At 42.5% G+C, this 13802-nt stretch overlaps 1 protein-coding gene across 3 annotated transcripts in view; it reads right to left on the reverse strand.

Annotated features, from left to right (window-relative positions):
* BTBD7 (BTB domain containing 7) overlaps nt 1-13576 on the reverse strand; it is a 57142-nt gene extending 43566 nt beyond the window's left edge. For 2 of the 3 annotated variants that reach the window (XM_080594231.1, XM_080594229.1), the window contains exon 1: nt 13415-13576. The gene's annotated coding sequence lies outside the window, so the exon portion shown is untranslated. Of the gene's footprint in view, nt 1-9729; nt 9909-13414 lie in introns of those variants that run through there. The other variant, XM_080594230.1, reaches the window with a different exon arrangement.
* Nucleotides 13577-13802: the final 226 nt, after the last annotated feature.

Below are 13802 nucleotides of genomic sequence, written 5' to 3' on the forward strand. Positions count from 1 at the left end.
ATCAAAGTGAAAGTTAAAAGAACTATATTCAAATCAAGTATAAAGGCGTGTAGCCTTGAAGATATGCATACCTTAGAAAAAATGAAAACATTGAGAAGCATTCAGGCAGTTGAAAAGACACAGAAAGTACAGAAAAAGCCATCTCCTCAGTACTGTCTTGCAAACAATGTTCAAAGTAGGCTTGTTATGATCAGCAAAGCAATTCAGAGCACAGTGTGAACGTGTCACATCCCAGAAGCAACTCAGTAATGTCACATGTGGGTAGCGACTGGCTGAACCACTAACCATGCTGAAGAGGCGCCGGACTTAAACATCTTTATATTCCCCTAAATATACCTATCTTTATATTCCACTTAGAGATAAAACGCAGTAATTGACTTACAACAGTACAATGCCACACGGAACAGGAAGTTCCTCCCAAGCAACTTAAATATTTTTACATACTGAAATATGGACCTTGATCTCTACATATCACTGATCCTTCCAGCTGGTTGCAAGCACCTCCTAGTTTACCAGAAGTCTGATTGATGATACTCACAAGACAGATGTAACTAATGTTCCAGAAGTTTAATTCAAAACACTTCTTTTAGCAAAATCAGCAAGAAGTTGCTTACTGCCTCTTGATATGAAGTAACTGCTTGTATCCTTCAATGATTTTCCACTTTTAGAAGTTCACTTGAAATGAGCATGAATCTGATTCAGACACAAAGCATCATTAAAACTACCTTGCAAGATTATCAGAGAAATCCTATCCACTAAATCTTTATTAATATCACTGAACAGAATAATTAGGTATGAACATGCCTATTCACAAGGAAAAAATGAGAATAATGCATTTTAGCCCATCTAGAATAATTGCATGTTACATTGACATAATATTGCATTTTGAGTCGTCTAAAGGTTTTTCAGAAGACTTATTCAAAGCAAATAAAAACGTTTGCTTTTTGTTGTTGTTTTTTGTTTTAAAAGAAAAGGAAGTCCTGTTTGGTGTAATAAACACGTTGTGAACACATTCAGCAGTTTAAGACAGAAAGAGGAACCTCCAAATTGCGAAGTGTCTCAAAGAACGGATCAGACATTTTAAATAAAAAAAATAGAGCCAGCTTTAATTGTACTGAAGTTCTGGACAAGATTCAGTTATCTTGCCAGGCAGCAACTTAAGTTTCAGCTAAATTCAGCTTCAGAGACTGGGACTGAACCTGCCTTGGAAGACTGCCTCCCACTCTCTCCATGATACTGCCTGTCCTGTAGTGCAGCAGTACACATGAAAGGTACCCTCAGTCATGTACTCAGGCCATGTCTTTTCTTCCTCTAAAGAAAAAGTAGCAGTGGAGCAAAAGTAAGAACCTTTATGCAGTGTATTTCAAAGTCTTTCTATTCAGGTAGCCCATCTGTCAACAGGACTGGTATTTTTGTGAGGAACGGCAGGTAGCCTGTGCAGTTTCCACAATTCACGTGGTTCTATTCTATGTTCTTTGAGACATCCCCATAAAGATCCTTGTTTCATCCAGAAAGGGAACTCCTCCTCTTGCTCGAGCTGTGACCCAGCTACAACACAAGATGCTGTTTTAAATTAGCAAGTCTACTAAGACAGGGAAATCTTGGCTCAAACCCCAACCATATCGAAGATTTGTCTCTGGATTTTAGCACTGCTGCCTTCTCACATCAGGTACCATCTCAGTGGGATATACCCTACAGTCTCCTCACACCAGAGATGTTTTCCCTTTTCTCCAGGCCCAATTATTTCACAGAGAGCCATTTACTCTGAATTAGGATCTCAGAGCTTCCTGTACACAATAGTGCTTTTAAATCCAGCACAGAGTTTACATTCACTACATTTCCTCTAAGAACATACTTCCTCTGAGAGCACATTAAAGTTACTAGTGAGGCAATCTGAAATACCACGCTCTGCACCTACCTGCTTTGATATAACAAGAAGCAGCATCCATCTTCTCTTACAATTTGTCATTTTCATTTCACCTTCAAGAACAGCATCATTTTGATGCTTAGCTTCCTTATTAACTACCACAGTCTTAACAGGAAAGGTAGAAGTCTGGTGATGACACTACTTGGGGTTTTTCCAAACACTAACCCCAGCACCACAGTGTTGAAGCACACTAAAAATCTTGGACCCACATACTGATTGGCCTTCCCACATGGATGTACTCTGTTCACTGATCTCTACAGTCTTTGGCTGCAACTGACACATCATCCTGCCAGTCAGCCTCTGCATCAGTAACATCTTGCGGTATTTCTGTTGCTCATAGCCATTACCAACATCATTCCTCATTACCTCAGTGTCTCTGCATAATCCTCCTCCTTTCTGCTCATGGCTCTATGAGATGCCTGGTGACAGGACAACATGGAACTCAGTTACTTCCCCTGAAAACCTCTTCCTGTGGCCAGAAAAGCCATTACCAGTATTGCCATATACTCAAAACATTTTTCTCTACATCCTTCTTCTTAATACACCACCATTCATTCTGTTCTGAAAACCATCCTCCCCGTGCATCCTTTTCTCCTCACACAACATACTTGACCTGTGCAGCCTCTGCTCTTTGATACAAGAAGAGTTTGAAGTATCACTTGCTAGCATAATCTTATGTCTTCAGGGCAAATGGATCCACCTATTTACAATACAAAAGCTGGAAGCTAGAACACAGAAAAAACCGGTAAAGAACTCAAAAGGTAATCTAGTCCAGTCCTTTCCATGAGACACAGCAGGTATTTTATAAAAATAATGAATCCTTTCCTGAACAAGGAAAAGCAACAAAAATTGAAAAAGTAAAATCACATAAAACTGACATTGAAGCAAGCTACAGTTTACGTTGAATTTCTACAATAATAGTCACAAGCCACGATGAGTCTTAGATGCAACCAAAACAGTTCCAATCTTGATTCAAAACATACAATTCAGTATACGTATAAAAAACAAAAAGCTGTCTCACTGGCACTGTGGTTCCACACGTTTCTTCAGTAGCACTCACCTCAGCTCCTATTGCCCTAATCGTGAAGCTCCTCCATTTTGTCACCTACGAAGCCAGGGAAACCTCTTCTGCAGGAGTTCTCTCCGATGCAGCTGGTTCCCCGCACCAGATCGGTGAACTACCAAGGGAACGTCAGAGGAGGAAGAACAGCAAGAAGTAGCCAAAAGGCTGCTCGCTCCCCACAGCCAAACATGACGTATGGTTTGACTAACAGTCAGTTGGCATGGCCTTCAAAAATAAACATTCCCAGTCCCATATACTCATTCCTATGGCAGAGCTATCCCCCTTCCACTGCAGCAAACACTCGTGAAGCCCCAGAACAACCCCATTATCAGGGACCCGATAGGACCTTGTTTGTTTTTACCTGATCCTCTGGTGCAACTGCAAGCAGCTCTGCTTTTAAAGGGTAGCACTGCCTTGTCCCCATTCAGTCATCTGTCACTAAATTTAAACATCTTAATGAGAGTAGCTACAAAAACCCTCTTACAGTACAGTAGTTTTTCTATAGAGCTCTTAAGAAATTAGAAGTAGGAAAGACATTCCCTTCAAGTTGTCCGCAAACAAAGGGCAGTCCTAGCAGAAACAGGCGACGTATGTAGTGCCAGCTACCACAAGGACTTCACTTGCAAGCTGTCACAGTACCCAGTGAGCTGAACCACAGCTTCTTCTTTGCCGTGTACTACTTCTGTTCTGTGCTTGTACGGTTCGCTCCTGTCCTCAGCTAGGCCTTTGTTAGCAGCCCCTCAGACAGCAGGCATTGCTAGCGAAGATGTCCACACTGAGGGGGGCAGGGGTTGCTTTTTTGAAGGCCTGGAAGATTTTAAGTTTGCAGTCACAGAATGCACACACCTAGGTATTAGTCATGTGGAGAAGAAGAAAAAAGACAAGCCTATGTGTTCTCCTCAAACCAGCAAGCTGCTGATGGCGAGAAGCTAACTGTATATGCAAGTCTTCCTGCCTGTCAGCTCTTGACAGATACATCCGGATGATCCAACACCACCACTGAAGTCAAACTAACAAGGAGCTATACCTTCCCCTCACTCCTCTGCTCCAGCCAAGTGGTTTTCCCACTTCCCCTCACACAGAGATTACAGGATCCCAGCACAAGTCGTTTCAGATGGCTGATCCATCACACAACAGCTGGAGGGGGCGGCAGGGAACAGAGGAAAAAGGGAGCTGGGCAGGTTGGTCTGACAGCCAGCTACCACTGGAAGGGGAACACGTAGCTATGAATGTGTGGAGGGCAGACGTGCTATTACACTGCCTCACAGCTTCACAAAACTAGATCCTTGCAGTCACCAATTTAATTCCCTCTTACCTCAGGCTCAGCCTCAACTAGTCGCTCTAGCCTGGCCCCGCCACACAGACGAATCCTCCCTCCTTGGGCAATGCTGAAGCTCAGGTTTTGGTGCTGGCCTGCTACCTACCCCCTACAGTTTCACAGCTCACCGAAGACTCTTTCAGTTCTACGCTACACACTGAAGCAGGCAGCAATACAAAACTGAACTGGAGAAGTCAGTGTACACAGTATTTATACAACTGACTCATTTGAGAGCTTGTCAACTGGTTATGGACCATCGCTGCCCTGAGGAAGTCTGATATTCCAGGTCAAACCCACAGAATACCCCCCCCCCCAATATTATTTTTAAAATTAATTTTAATTTTGAAGTATAAAAACACCACTTATGTGGTGATCTTACGCATGTTTTCCAGATCAGCTATTGCTGTACATAAGATTTTAAATACTTATTTAAAAGATTTCTCCTTTGGTTGGGGTTTTCTGAGAGAGGAAAGTTTTAAAAGCCATGCTGGCTTCAACAGCTAACATTTATATCGTAACATCTGATGCCAAGAAATCTTCCTATGTGACACACTTCAAAGATTTCAGCTGTTCGTAGACAGACATTTTAAGAGCATGCACAGTAAAAAAAGACAGTAGTATTACAGTGCCTCTCCTCACAAGCAAATTTCATAGACTTCCACAAACTACCAAATTCCTCAGAATTTACACCAACCCTTTTAGTACCTACACTTAGATTCCATGACAGCCACCATAGCCAGAACTAAATGCCCACAAAATCTGATGTGTTTTTTCCCCAAAAATACAGAAACCTATTTCAAATGGAACAGCAAATACTTTCTCTACGATAAAAGCAATCAATTAAAGGAAAGGCTTAGTCAGAAAACCAGTCTAGTAGTTAGCCTGCAATTAAGCCAGATCTTTGTTTACATTTTCCCCTTGGCAAGAAGAGGAAGTTATGTCTTCCAGATTTCCTACGAGCTCTCTGCAATTCTAAAGCATTCATTTTTTTGTCCTGTAACATGAACACGCAGGTTTTACAGAAGAGTCAAAGGAGCGGTACACACGTTGATGTAAGCTCCTGAAAATGGATCCACCAATCATTTACACATTTAATAAGTTTAGCAATATCCACACACACCTCATATATACAGACATCAAGATAGCAGTATCGAGACCTTGCTGGGTGTTTTCTGTTTAACTATTTTCTAAAGCAAATCTGCCCTTTGAGCAGGCTGCTGATAAGCCTTAACTCTTCTCTCTCCTTTCACAAGGCTTTAAAAACTTCTCAGCTGACCAAGAACATCTGAAAACGTTTTCCTAAGAAATCAAAGAAAAGTTTTAGAATGAAAGCAAAACTTTTAGATTCTAACTTTTAAGTTGTACCTCCTAGAGTAGAGGAGGTATTTCATTAAAACAACCTGTTATTCTTAATCTCATTTTATATCAGTTTGCTCATCTACCCCTATCCACAACTTTCCTTCACATTCGAAGTGAGAAATACAGAAAGAGGAGCCTTTGCCAGTGCATGCTACACTTACCAAACCTCTTTCCATTCTTCCAATATTTGAGGATTTCATCAGTATATGAAAAAAAGTCAATATTGCCATAAAAAAGCACTCTCACTTCCCTCTGTACCCAGATGACCATCACCAACTGCCCACTTCCCCCTTGCACATTCACATTCAGTAAACTGATTTTACCCAGATCAGTTTCAAACCTAACAAAAATAAAAGGTTAATTTTAATCTGAATGAAAGAAGTTAATCATGCATATGGAAAAAAGCAAGTTCTGTTTCCTTCCAAATTTAAAACAAGGACGAAACTCAAATTCACAAGATGCTTAAATAAGCACTCAAGACTGTTGAGAACCACCAAGGGCTTAATACAGTTCAGCCTTGATGAAGGTAAGACCTAGGCACTAAGGTGCCATTTTCTAAATTAGTTCTCCAGAAAAAATAAGCTGGTAGCTAAAGATCAGAATGAAGGGAAGAAGGAAAAAGAGAAAGGGAAATAGATCCTAAGGTTCCATTTCCAAGGGGACAAAGGGGAAATACCTAGATCAGCATAAGCCAGTTACGCCAAACTGGCAAATTTTGAGCCAATAACGAAATGAGTAACTACATAATAACTGAATTATTTTATATATTCTCAGGCAAACTAAAGGGCCTTGAGAAACATGCAACAAGGCAAAACTAACTGTATTTTCCTTAAAATGGAAAAGCCCCAAGTAGCATGGGCAGATCCTTTAGGACTGTATTTCTTAGCACTGTTATTCTCAGAAGTGTTGTAGTTTAAGCCCCAAAAAACAACTTAAAATACTAAGAGTCCAGGTTACAGCAAAGAACTTGTTTAAATTCAATTACTTAAAGAAACAGGTGCTTTCATTCAGTGCAGAAATACATGAGTCACTTTACTAAGAGTCACCAAGTCTTCAATTTTATGTCTAGAACTACAAAGCACTATTACACAGGGGATAATCTTATATTGTATGACAGCCTTACAATGCTAAAAAGATATTTTGGTATTTCAAGTCCAAATGCGTATGTCCAGCAGTGTTTAATAGAGGACTAAAACCTACAGAGATTTTAAAGATCAAGTAAGAAACAGTAGGTACTTTCTGATTCAAATCATATCTGTTTTTTAAAAAGAGAATTGTTCTCTTTAATGTGACTGACTAAAAAAAATAGTTGGCCAAGTTTGGAATTTGATAATCTGAGGCAGTAAACACATTCTTAACCAATACTTAGGTAAATTAAATCCCCAAATCATTCATGAAAATAAATTACAAAGAAAGAGATACCTCGTACACTGGGGTTGGGGGGTAGCACTGGGGACAGACTTACAATGACATTGACCAGCAACTCCTCATCCTCTTTCATTCTATACATTCTTTCGTAGACACTACGGTGCTTACTTATATCCAGTTCACCATTAAGAAGCGTAGCCTCACAGGATGTGAGGAGTACTGACATGGCTTAGAGATTCTTCCTTCTTCAGCGTCAAGGCCATCACTACGCTGAATAACAAAAACTTCCTGTCTTGAGTGTGCATTTTGTCAACTTAGCAATTTTCTGCCATGCTAGTGTCTGTACAATAAACAACCCATCTCAAAAACATCCTACAAGTACCTCATTACAAACTGACGAAAGTATCTTCGACTTAAAATGCAAGCATAAGCACTTCAGTTGTATTTCTCTCAGTTGCATTCATTACTAGAATGACTTTAAAGAAATCGATGAGCTTATTAACTTGATGATCACCTCCGGCCACATTCTAGGGGTTTTACACTTACTGCATTTCTCCTCTTCAGACCACTGAAGTTGAGATGCCCATTACAGGATAGACCGAGGTGTTATGCATCAGCCTTTAATGCATTCCCATACTTGATTAGGCTTTTTTTTTTTTTTTCAATACAAGAAAATAGAAAATTTCACTATGTATGTCTATACCCCTCTCTTCTCCAAGGGAAATGCTATGGACATTCAGTTACAATGAATGAACAGCTTTAGAAGTAGTTAGCCTTCCATGTACATTTAGAAAGCAAGCCTCTGGGTAGATGCGATAAATCCCCTAAATGTCTCCAGTTGTACAAAGGACTTCAGCGCAGCCCGCCACTAAACACTACAGAATCTACACAGATGAGCACTATAACCACAGCAGCAGAAAGGCAAGGATCATGAAATACACAGCAAACCCAGTTCCTCATTTCCAGCAATCAAGGGACAACTTTTTTCCCTTCTCCACATCAAGAGTCATCATGAGAACAAAATAAAGTAGGAGAGAATCAAAAAAAGTATAAGGAAAAAGGCAGCACAAGCCCAGAAAATATCACCTCATTAGTTTCTGATTAGATTTGTTATTTTAAAGGGCTTTTTCTTCAGCTCTCAAGCAGCATTTCCAATTTTGGGGTCAGGAAAAAGGTATGAAAAGGAACTTCAGTCATTTATACCAATTATTTTAAAAGCAATTAGAATAACCTACCCATCACTGAAGTGTTTTACATACTTCAGTGCAGCACTGATGCTTTGGGTAGCAGATGATAAGCAAAGCAGCATTCCATTTTCATACTAATGCAAAGTGGTCTACCCAGTCACTCAAAAAAAACTTTTATTTGCATATAAATAGGCGTAACTTCATTAGGGTATGCTTTCATATAAGACATTAGGATTCTTGCTTTCTGTATTCGAGACTTTGACTCAAGACTCAGCACTGGACAAAGAGAAAGTTGTCTTCTTTGATCCAAACTAAATTCTAAAAATACATGTTAGAAAACCAACAAGCACCACCAAAAAGACAACACCGGTGCACACAGACATTTTGCAGCTCCACTGATCACAGAGCTTCTGCAAGTACAGTGTCACAAAATAAAATGCATAACTAAAAGATAAGCAACAGTTACTTATTAAATTGCTGTTTCAAGCAAATCCTTTGAGTTTATCCATTGTTCCTATCAGCAGAAGTGTAAAATGGCTTTATAATCATCCTGTAACAGTTTTAACAGATCTTGGACAAGGCTTCCAAACCAGAGAGATCTCACATGCCATTAACTAGCTTGATCTAGCACTTCCCTGGGGAAAACACTGAGGATTTCAAGTGATGCAGAGCGGCAGGAAGAGGATATCTATCTTAAACGCCCCAAGTTAGTACACCGAAATAATCCCATATCAAAGAGGTCAGCAGAAATAGAAGGGTTCTTTAAGAAGATCAGGAGTGGCACTAATGGCATCACTAGGAAAAGATTCTTGAAGAGAGATTTAAAAAGAATAATTATATTCTACCCTTTATATTACAGTGGACTGGCAACAGCATATGATAGGTAAGAAAAGTAAAGAATAGCAGAAAAAAAAATCAATCGTTCAAATACAGGAACAACTTAACTGGAACAGCAAAGTTCCAGTATCACAAAGAACACACAGTGAGAATTCAGACAAGATTTGAGCACAAAGATCTAACAGGACTTACAAAACAATCAGACAGAACAGCTAGCATTAGAATGTCACGTTTGAAAGATAAAGCAAGACCTGCAGACGTAGAAACTGATTTAGGAAGGTGTTACCCTCAAACGTTACCCACTCCACTTCCCCTTCCACACATGCCTTACTGAGAATTGTTTCTTCTTAATCAGTTTTGACTGCTGTTAAAAGATTTTGGGGTTTTTAACACTATGGTAAAGCATGGTAATTCCTATTTCCCATTTACAGAAATAACTTAAACCCACAGACAGACCTCAGAAAATCCCCAACAAGCTGAAGTTGCCGGAAGTCCCACAAGTTCTGTAAGTTGTTAAAGTCCACAACCAGTAGTTTGATATAACTTCATGCAACACTTGCACTCAATGGAGTAATCAAACCAGATTTAAATTTAACTAAGTATATAGTTACATATGTACTTCAACACACTGTAGGCAATGCAGTCCCACCCCCAGATCCCTTTCACCTACCTGGCCTTGCCCCTATTCCGTGCCAGCAAGCAAGCTTTCCATAATAATGCGATGACCCAGATCTGAGACCTTCTCTGAAGTCTTTGTGTTTCAGTGGTTTATTTTTCAGACAGATCACTTTCTTGCAATGGTTAGAATGAAGCAATATAAACAACTTTACCAACACAGCTGAGGAGACTCTGTGGGAAGCAGGAAAAAGCAGCTGTGGACAACAAGCTTTTGAGCTAATTCTGCCTATAAACACCTGTCCAGAAGCTCACAAACATCCTGATAAAGCAAAAAGGTGTCCCACCCTAGTCCCTAGGGCAGATAAATGAGAGAATTCAGATCCCCTTAGCTTCAGTGACCTCCCTGCATCAACACTGCAAACAGAACCAGAAAAAAGACAGCAAATAATATTATGATGAAAACAAGATGCTAAAGCTGTATGGAATTTCAGGCAGCAAAGCACAGAAGAAGCGTGGTATGTACCACCACTGCTATTCAACTCCTTCCCACCCATTTTTTCCTCTTGCCCATTTCGATTTTCCCCCAACACAAAGTTCTGTCATTCTCTACATAAAGCACACAAAGATTTCAGGTCTCCTCCTAGCAGCCATTCATTACGCTGAAGGCATCATTACAACTGGCATCCTGCTTGGGAGACATGCAGGACAGACTGGATAGGCACAAAAAGCAAGACCAGCATCAAACCTTGCATCTACAGTCCCTTCATATAATAGCTCAGGCATATAGGTAAGCCAACAAAGGAAATAATATTCTAAAAATCCACAGTAAATTCTGCCCAAAGATTTAAAGGTACACTGATAAGCCTCATTCTTGAAAGAACCTAGGTAATGAAACTGAGATACGGTAATTATATGACTCACGGGAAGCTCATCTAACACTCAGATCTGAGCTAGGATTCCCACTCTCCACCACATGCACTAAAAAAGTTTGTATATCTGGTTTTCCAGACCTGTTATTTCAGAAGGTGGTACAAACCATTGATCTTGTAACAGATACTAAAATTCATGTAAATGTGTTCAGAAATACAAAAAAAAAAAGAAAGACCGAAACTAGAAGCTTTTCATCGAGATTTGCCACAAGAGCAGTCAGATTCTTAGTAACAGTATTAAGGGCACTTTTATTTCTTCTTAAGAACTTATTTTATCTTTATACACCTTTTACTGGATTAATGTGAACTACACGGAGTCCATGCGGGGTGTCTATAGGATGTTTTGATGCATCTCACTTTTTGACTCTGGAGGGCAGCCAGAACCACCTCAGCCATCACTGTGGGGCCAAGGCATCAGAAGACGGTCACCTTTCCTGGCATACAGTCCGGCATATCGCGACCAGGCTAGCGTGGCAGCAGGACTAGGGCTAGTGTTACACGTCCTCCTACAGTCTCATGCAGGACCACAAGCTACCACAGCACCAAAGCAGCCTGCAAAGCAGGACAGAGGAAGATGTTGTCCAAGCCTCTAGGTTAATTACCATCAGTGACAGGTGTAAACCTGACATCGTGTATGCAGCAACTTGAAAAGCCTCTTTCAAAACAAAGACTCAATATTTTGTTAGTCTATTCATCAAGCTCTGACAGCCCCACTGAATTACATTCAAACAGCTGGCTGCAAAGACAGCATTTTATACTGTAGTTTAAGAATGAGCAACATGCCTTCACAATACAAAGTTTTGAGCTTGTCTGAGAAGCTCAAAAAAAAAAAACAAAAGAAAAATCACAATGACAAGTCCATGCAAGTCTTCCAGGAGCGCTTATAAAAATAATTCTGTTCTTTCAAGTATGACTCTCTGCAAATCAGTCAATGCCAGCTATAAGCATTACAACACTACTGTATCTATGACTCAGCAAGGGAATCTGGAAATACGAAGAAAACTCACATTATTAGGAGACAAGGATTTTAAGAAGCCAGCAATTATGATAATGCCACAAAAAATAATCCAAGATGACTCGTGTCGGTGCTCCTTCTATGTTTAAACATACAAAATTAGATTAGAGAGTCAAACCCATTTATATACTGGCTAAAGTTTGAAAGCAAGTAAAACAATGCTTCAAAACACAAATGGTTCAGTACCTTCAACACCCCCCCTCCCCCAAATCCAATGAACAGAAACAAACACTGACTGTACATTGTGTGAAATATTTACCTCCATTTCTGAGATTACCTGTACGCGGTTCAGCTATACAAGTCTCACTAATCTGAATAAAGACAGACAGCAACCGGCAGCTTAACATCACAACTGAACACACAAGCCTTGTTCACTAAGACCACCACCAGACATTTACATATAAGCATGAGCTGATGTTCATACAACATGATTTGGTGCAGCAAAGTAGCAAGTTCTTAAATGGATTAGTTACACTGTTGTCCGTCAACTGAGAGGAGTAAGAATTAAATTACTCTATGAATGGAGAGAACATCACAAGCCATAGCTTCACCACGCATTGTATCTTCACCCAAGAATTCTACAGAACACACACTCTGACCTTGCCTTGTAAATCATGCACTCCACAGACTCTGTACACTGCTAAATAAAAGACACTTGTTCCACATACTCAAAAATAAATCCCTACAGAATTAATTTCGTTATGTTGGCACTGGACTCTTAGTCAACAAGGGGTGGAGGGGAGAACGGAGAAGATTTATATCGCTTTCTTAATCATAAGGTTCAAACAGAAAGTAATATAAAGGCACTGGACCTGAAAAGGAATTCCCTTCCCTGCACAAAGAAGCATACTAATGCAGAGCTAGGGAGAAAGCGGTCCAAGGTTTACGTTTGAAACAAGAGGAGACTCTCAGAAGAATAATCCTCTTCTCTAATATCTTTCAGACAAAAACAGTAAAGCTTTAGGTCATCAGGCTTCTCAGTGCCTCAGAAAAGTTATGAGCACTACAAGTTTTATATCCAAGTTACTATTTTTATTTTCTCCGTTCTAAATGAAAACAGAGCACGCAATATGTGGTAAAACCTGAGGTGACCGCATCTCGTGGTGTATCTGCCAAACACTTTAGATTTGTGTATTACGTTACTCTGGTTTGGAGCAAAACCTCAAGCGATGCTGTGTCCTCTAGGCTAAGTTCTCACACAAATAAAGCAAGTGCACGCATCACGCTCAACAAGCATTTTATTACCTTATTGTTGTGTTTTATGTTAGCGCTTTACTTATGTGCCATCTTTCACCCCATGGCCTCAAAGGAGGCGGCAGGGGCGAGCGAGCAGAGCCACGAAACCGCCCGAACACCGTCCCAGGGGCAGCAGGAACATTCCAGAGGCACCACCCGCACACCCCTACAGACCCCTCCAAGTTTCCCCAGGAACGAGGCGGTGACACCCGCCGGGCCGGGGGCGAGCCCGGGCCCCGCACCCCCGAGCCGCGGCAGGCTCCGGGGGCCAGCACCGGGCACGGGCTCGCTGCGAGGTGCCCGGGGCGAAGCCGGCGGGGGCAGGGACGTGCCGGCCGGAGCCCGCGGGCCGGGGCCAGCCGCGGGCAGCCCCGCTCCGGAGGCCCCGCGGGGCGCCCCCCGCCGCCCGCCCACCCCGGGGCACCGCCGGCACCCGGTCCCCAGAGCCCCGCCGCGGGGGCGGTGGCGGTGGCGGTGTCGCCCCCCCCCCTTTCCCACCGCGCACCGCACTCGGCCTACCCCCTCCCGTCCCGCCCCGGCTCCCCGCGGCGCCTCACCTCCGGCAGCCGCCCGCCGCCGCCGCCAGGCCCGCCGCCATGCCGCCCGCTCAGCGCCGCCCGCTCCCTCCCGGCCCCGCTCCGGCCGCCGCCATTTTGCGCCGGAGCCCCAGCTTGGGCCGGGCAGGGGCAGCGGGCACGGCGCATGCGCGGCGGCGATGCGGAGCCCCCGGCCACGTGGTGCGCGGGGTGGGGAGGGGGGAGGAGAGGCGGGGAGGGGGCGGGCAGCGCCTGAGGGGTGCCCGTCATGGCGGCGGGCGGCGGGGTCGGGCTGTGTCTGGCGTTGCTGTCACGGCCGGGGCACGGGAGAGCCGTGATGCCGCGTGGCACCCGTTGCCAATGGGGAGGTCACATCCAGGGGGGTAGAACCTCACGGAAGCCCCCCAGA

The sequence above is a fragment of the Anser brachyrhynchus genome (assembly GCF_964034855.1).
Source record: "Anser brachyrhynchus genome assembly, chromosome: 5".
Lineage (NCBI taxonomy): Eukaryota > Metazoa > Chordata > Aves > Anseriformes > Anatidae > Anser > Anser brachyrhynchus.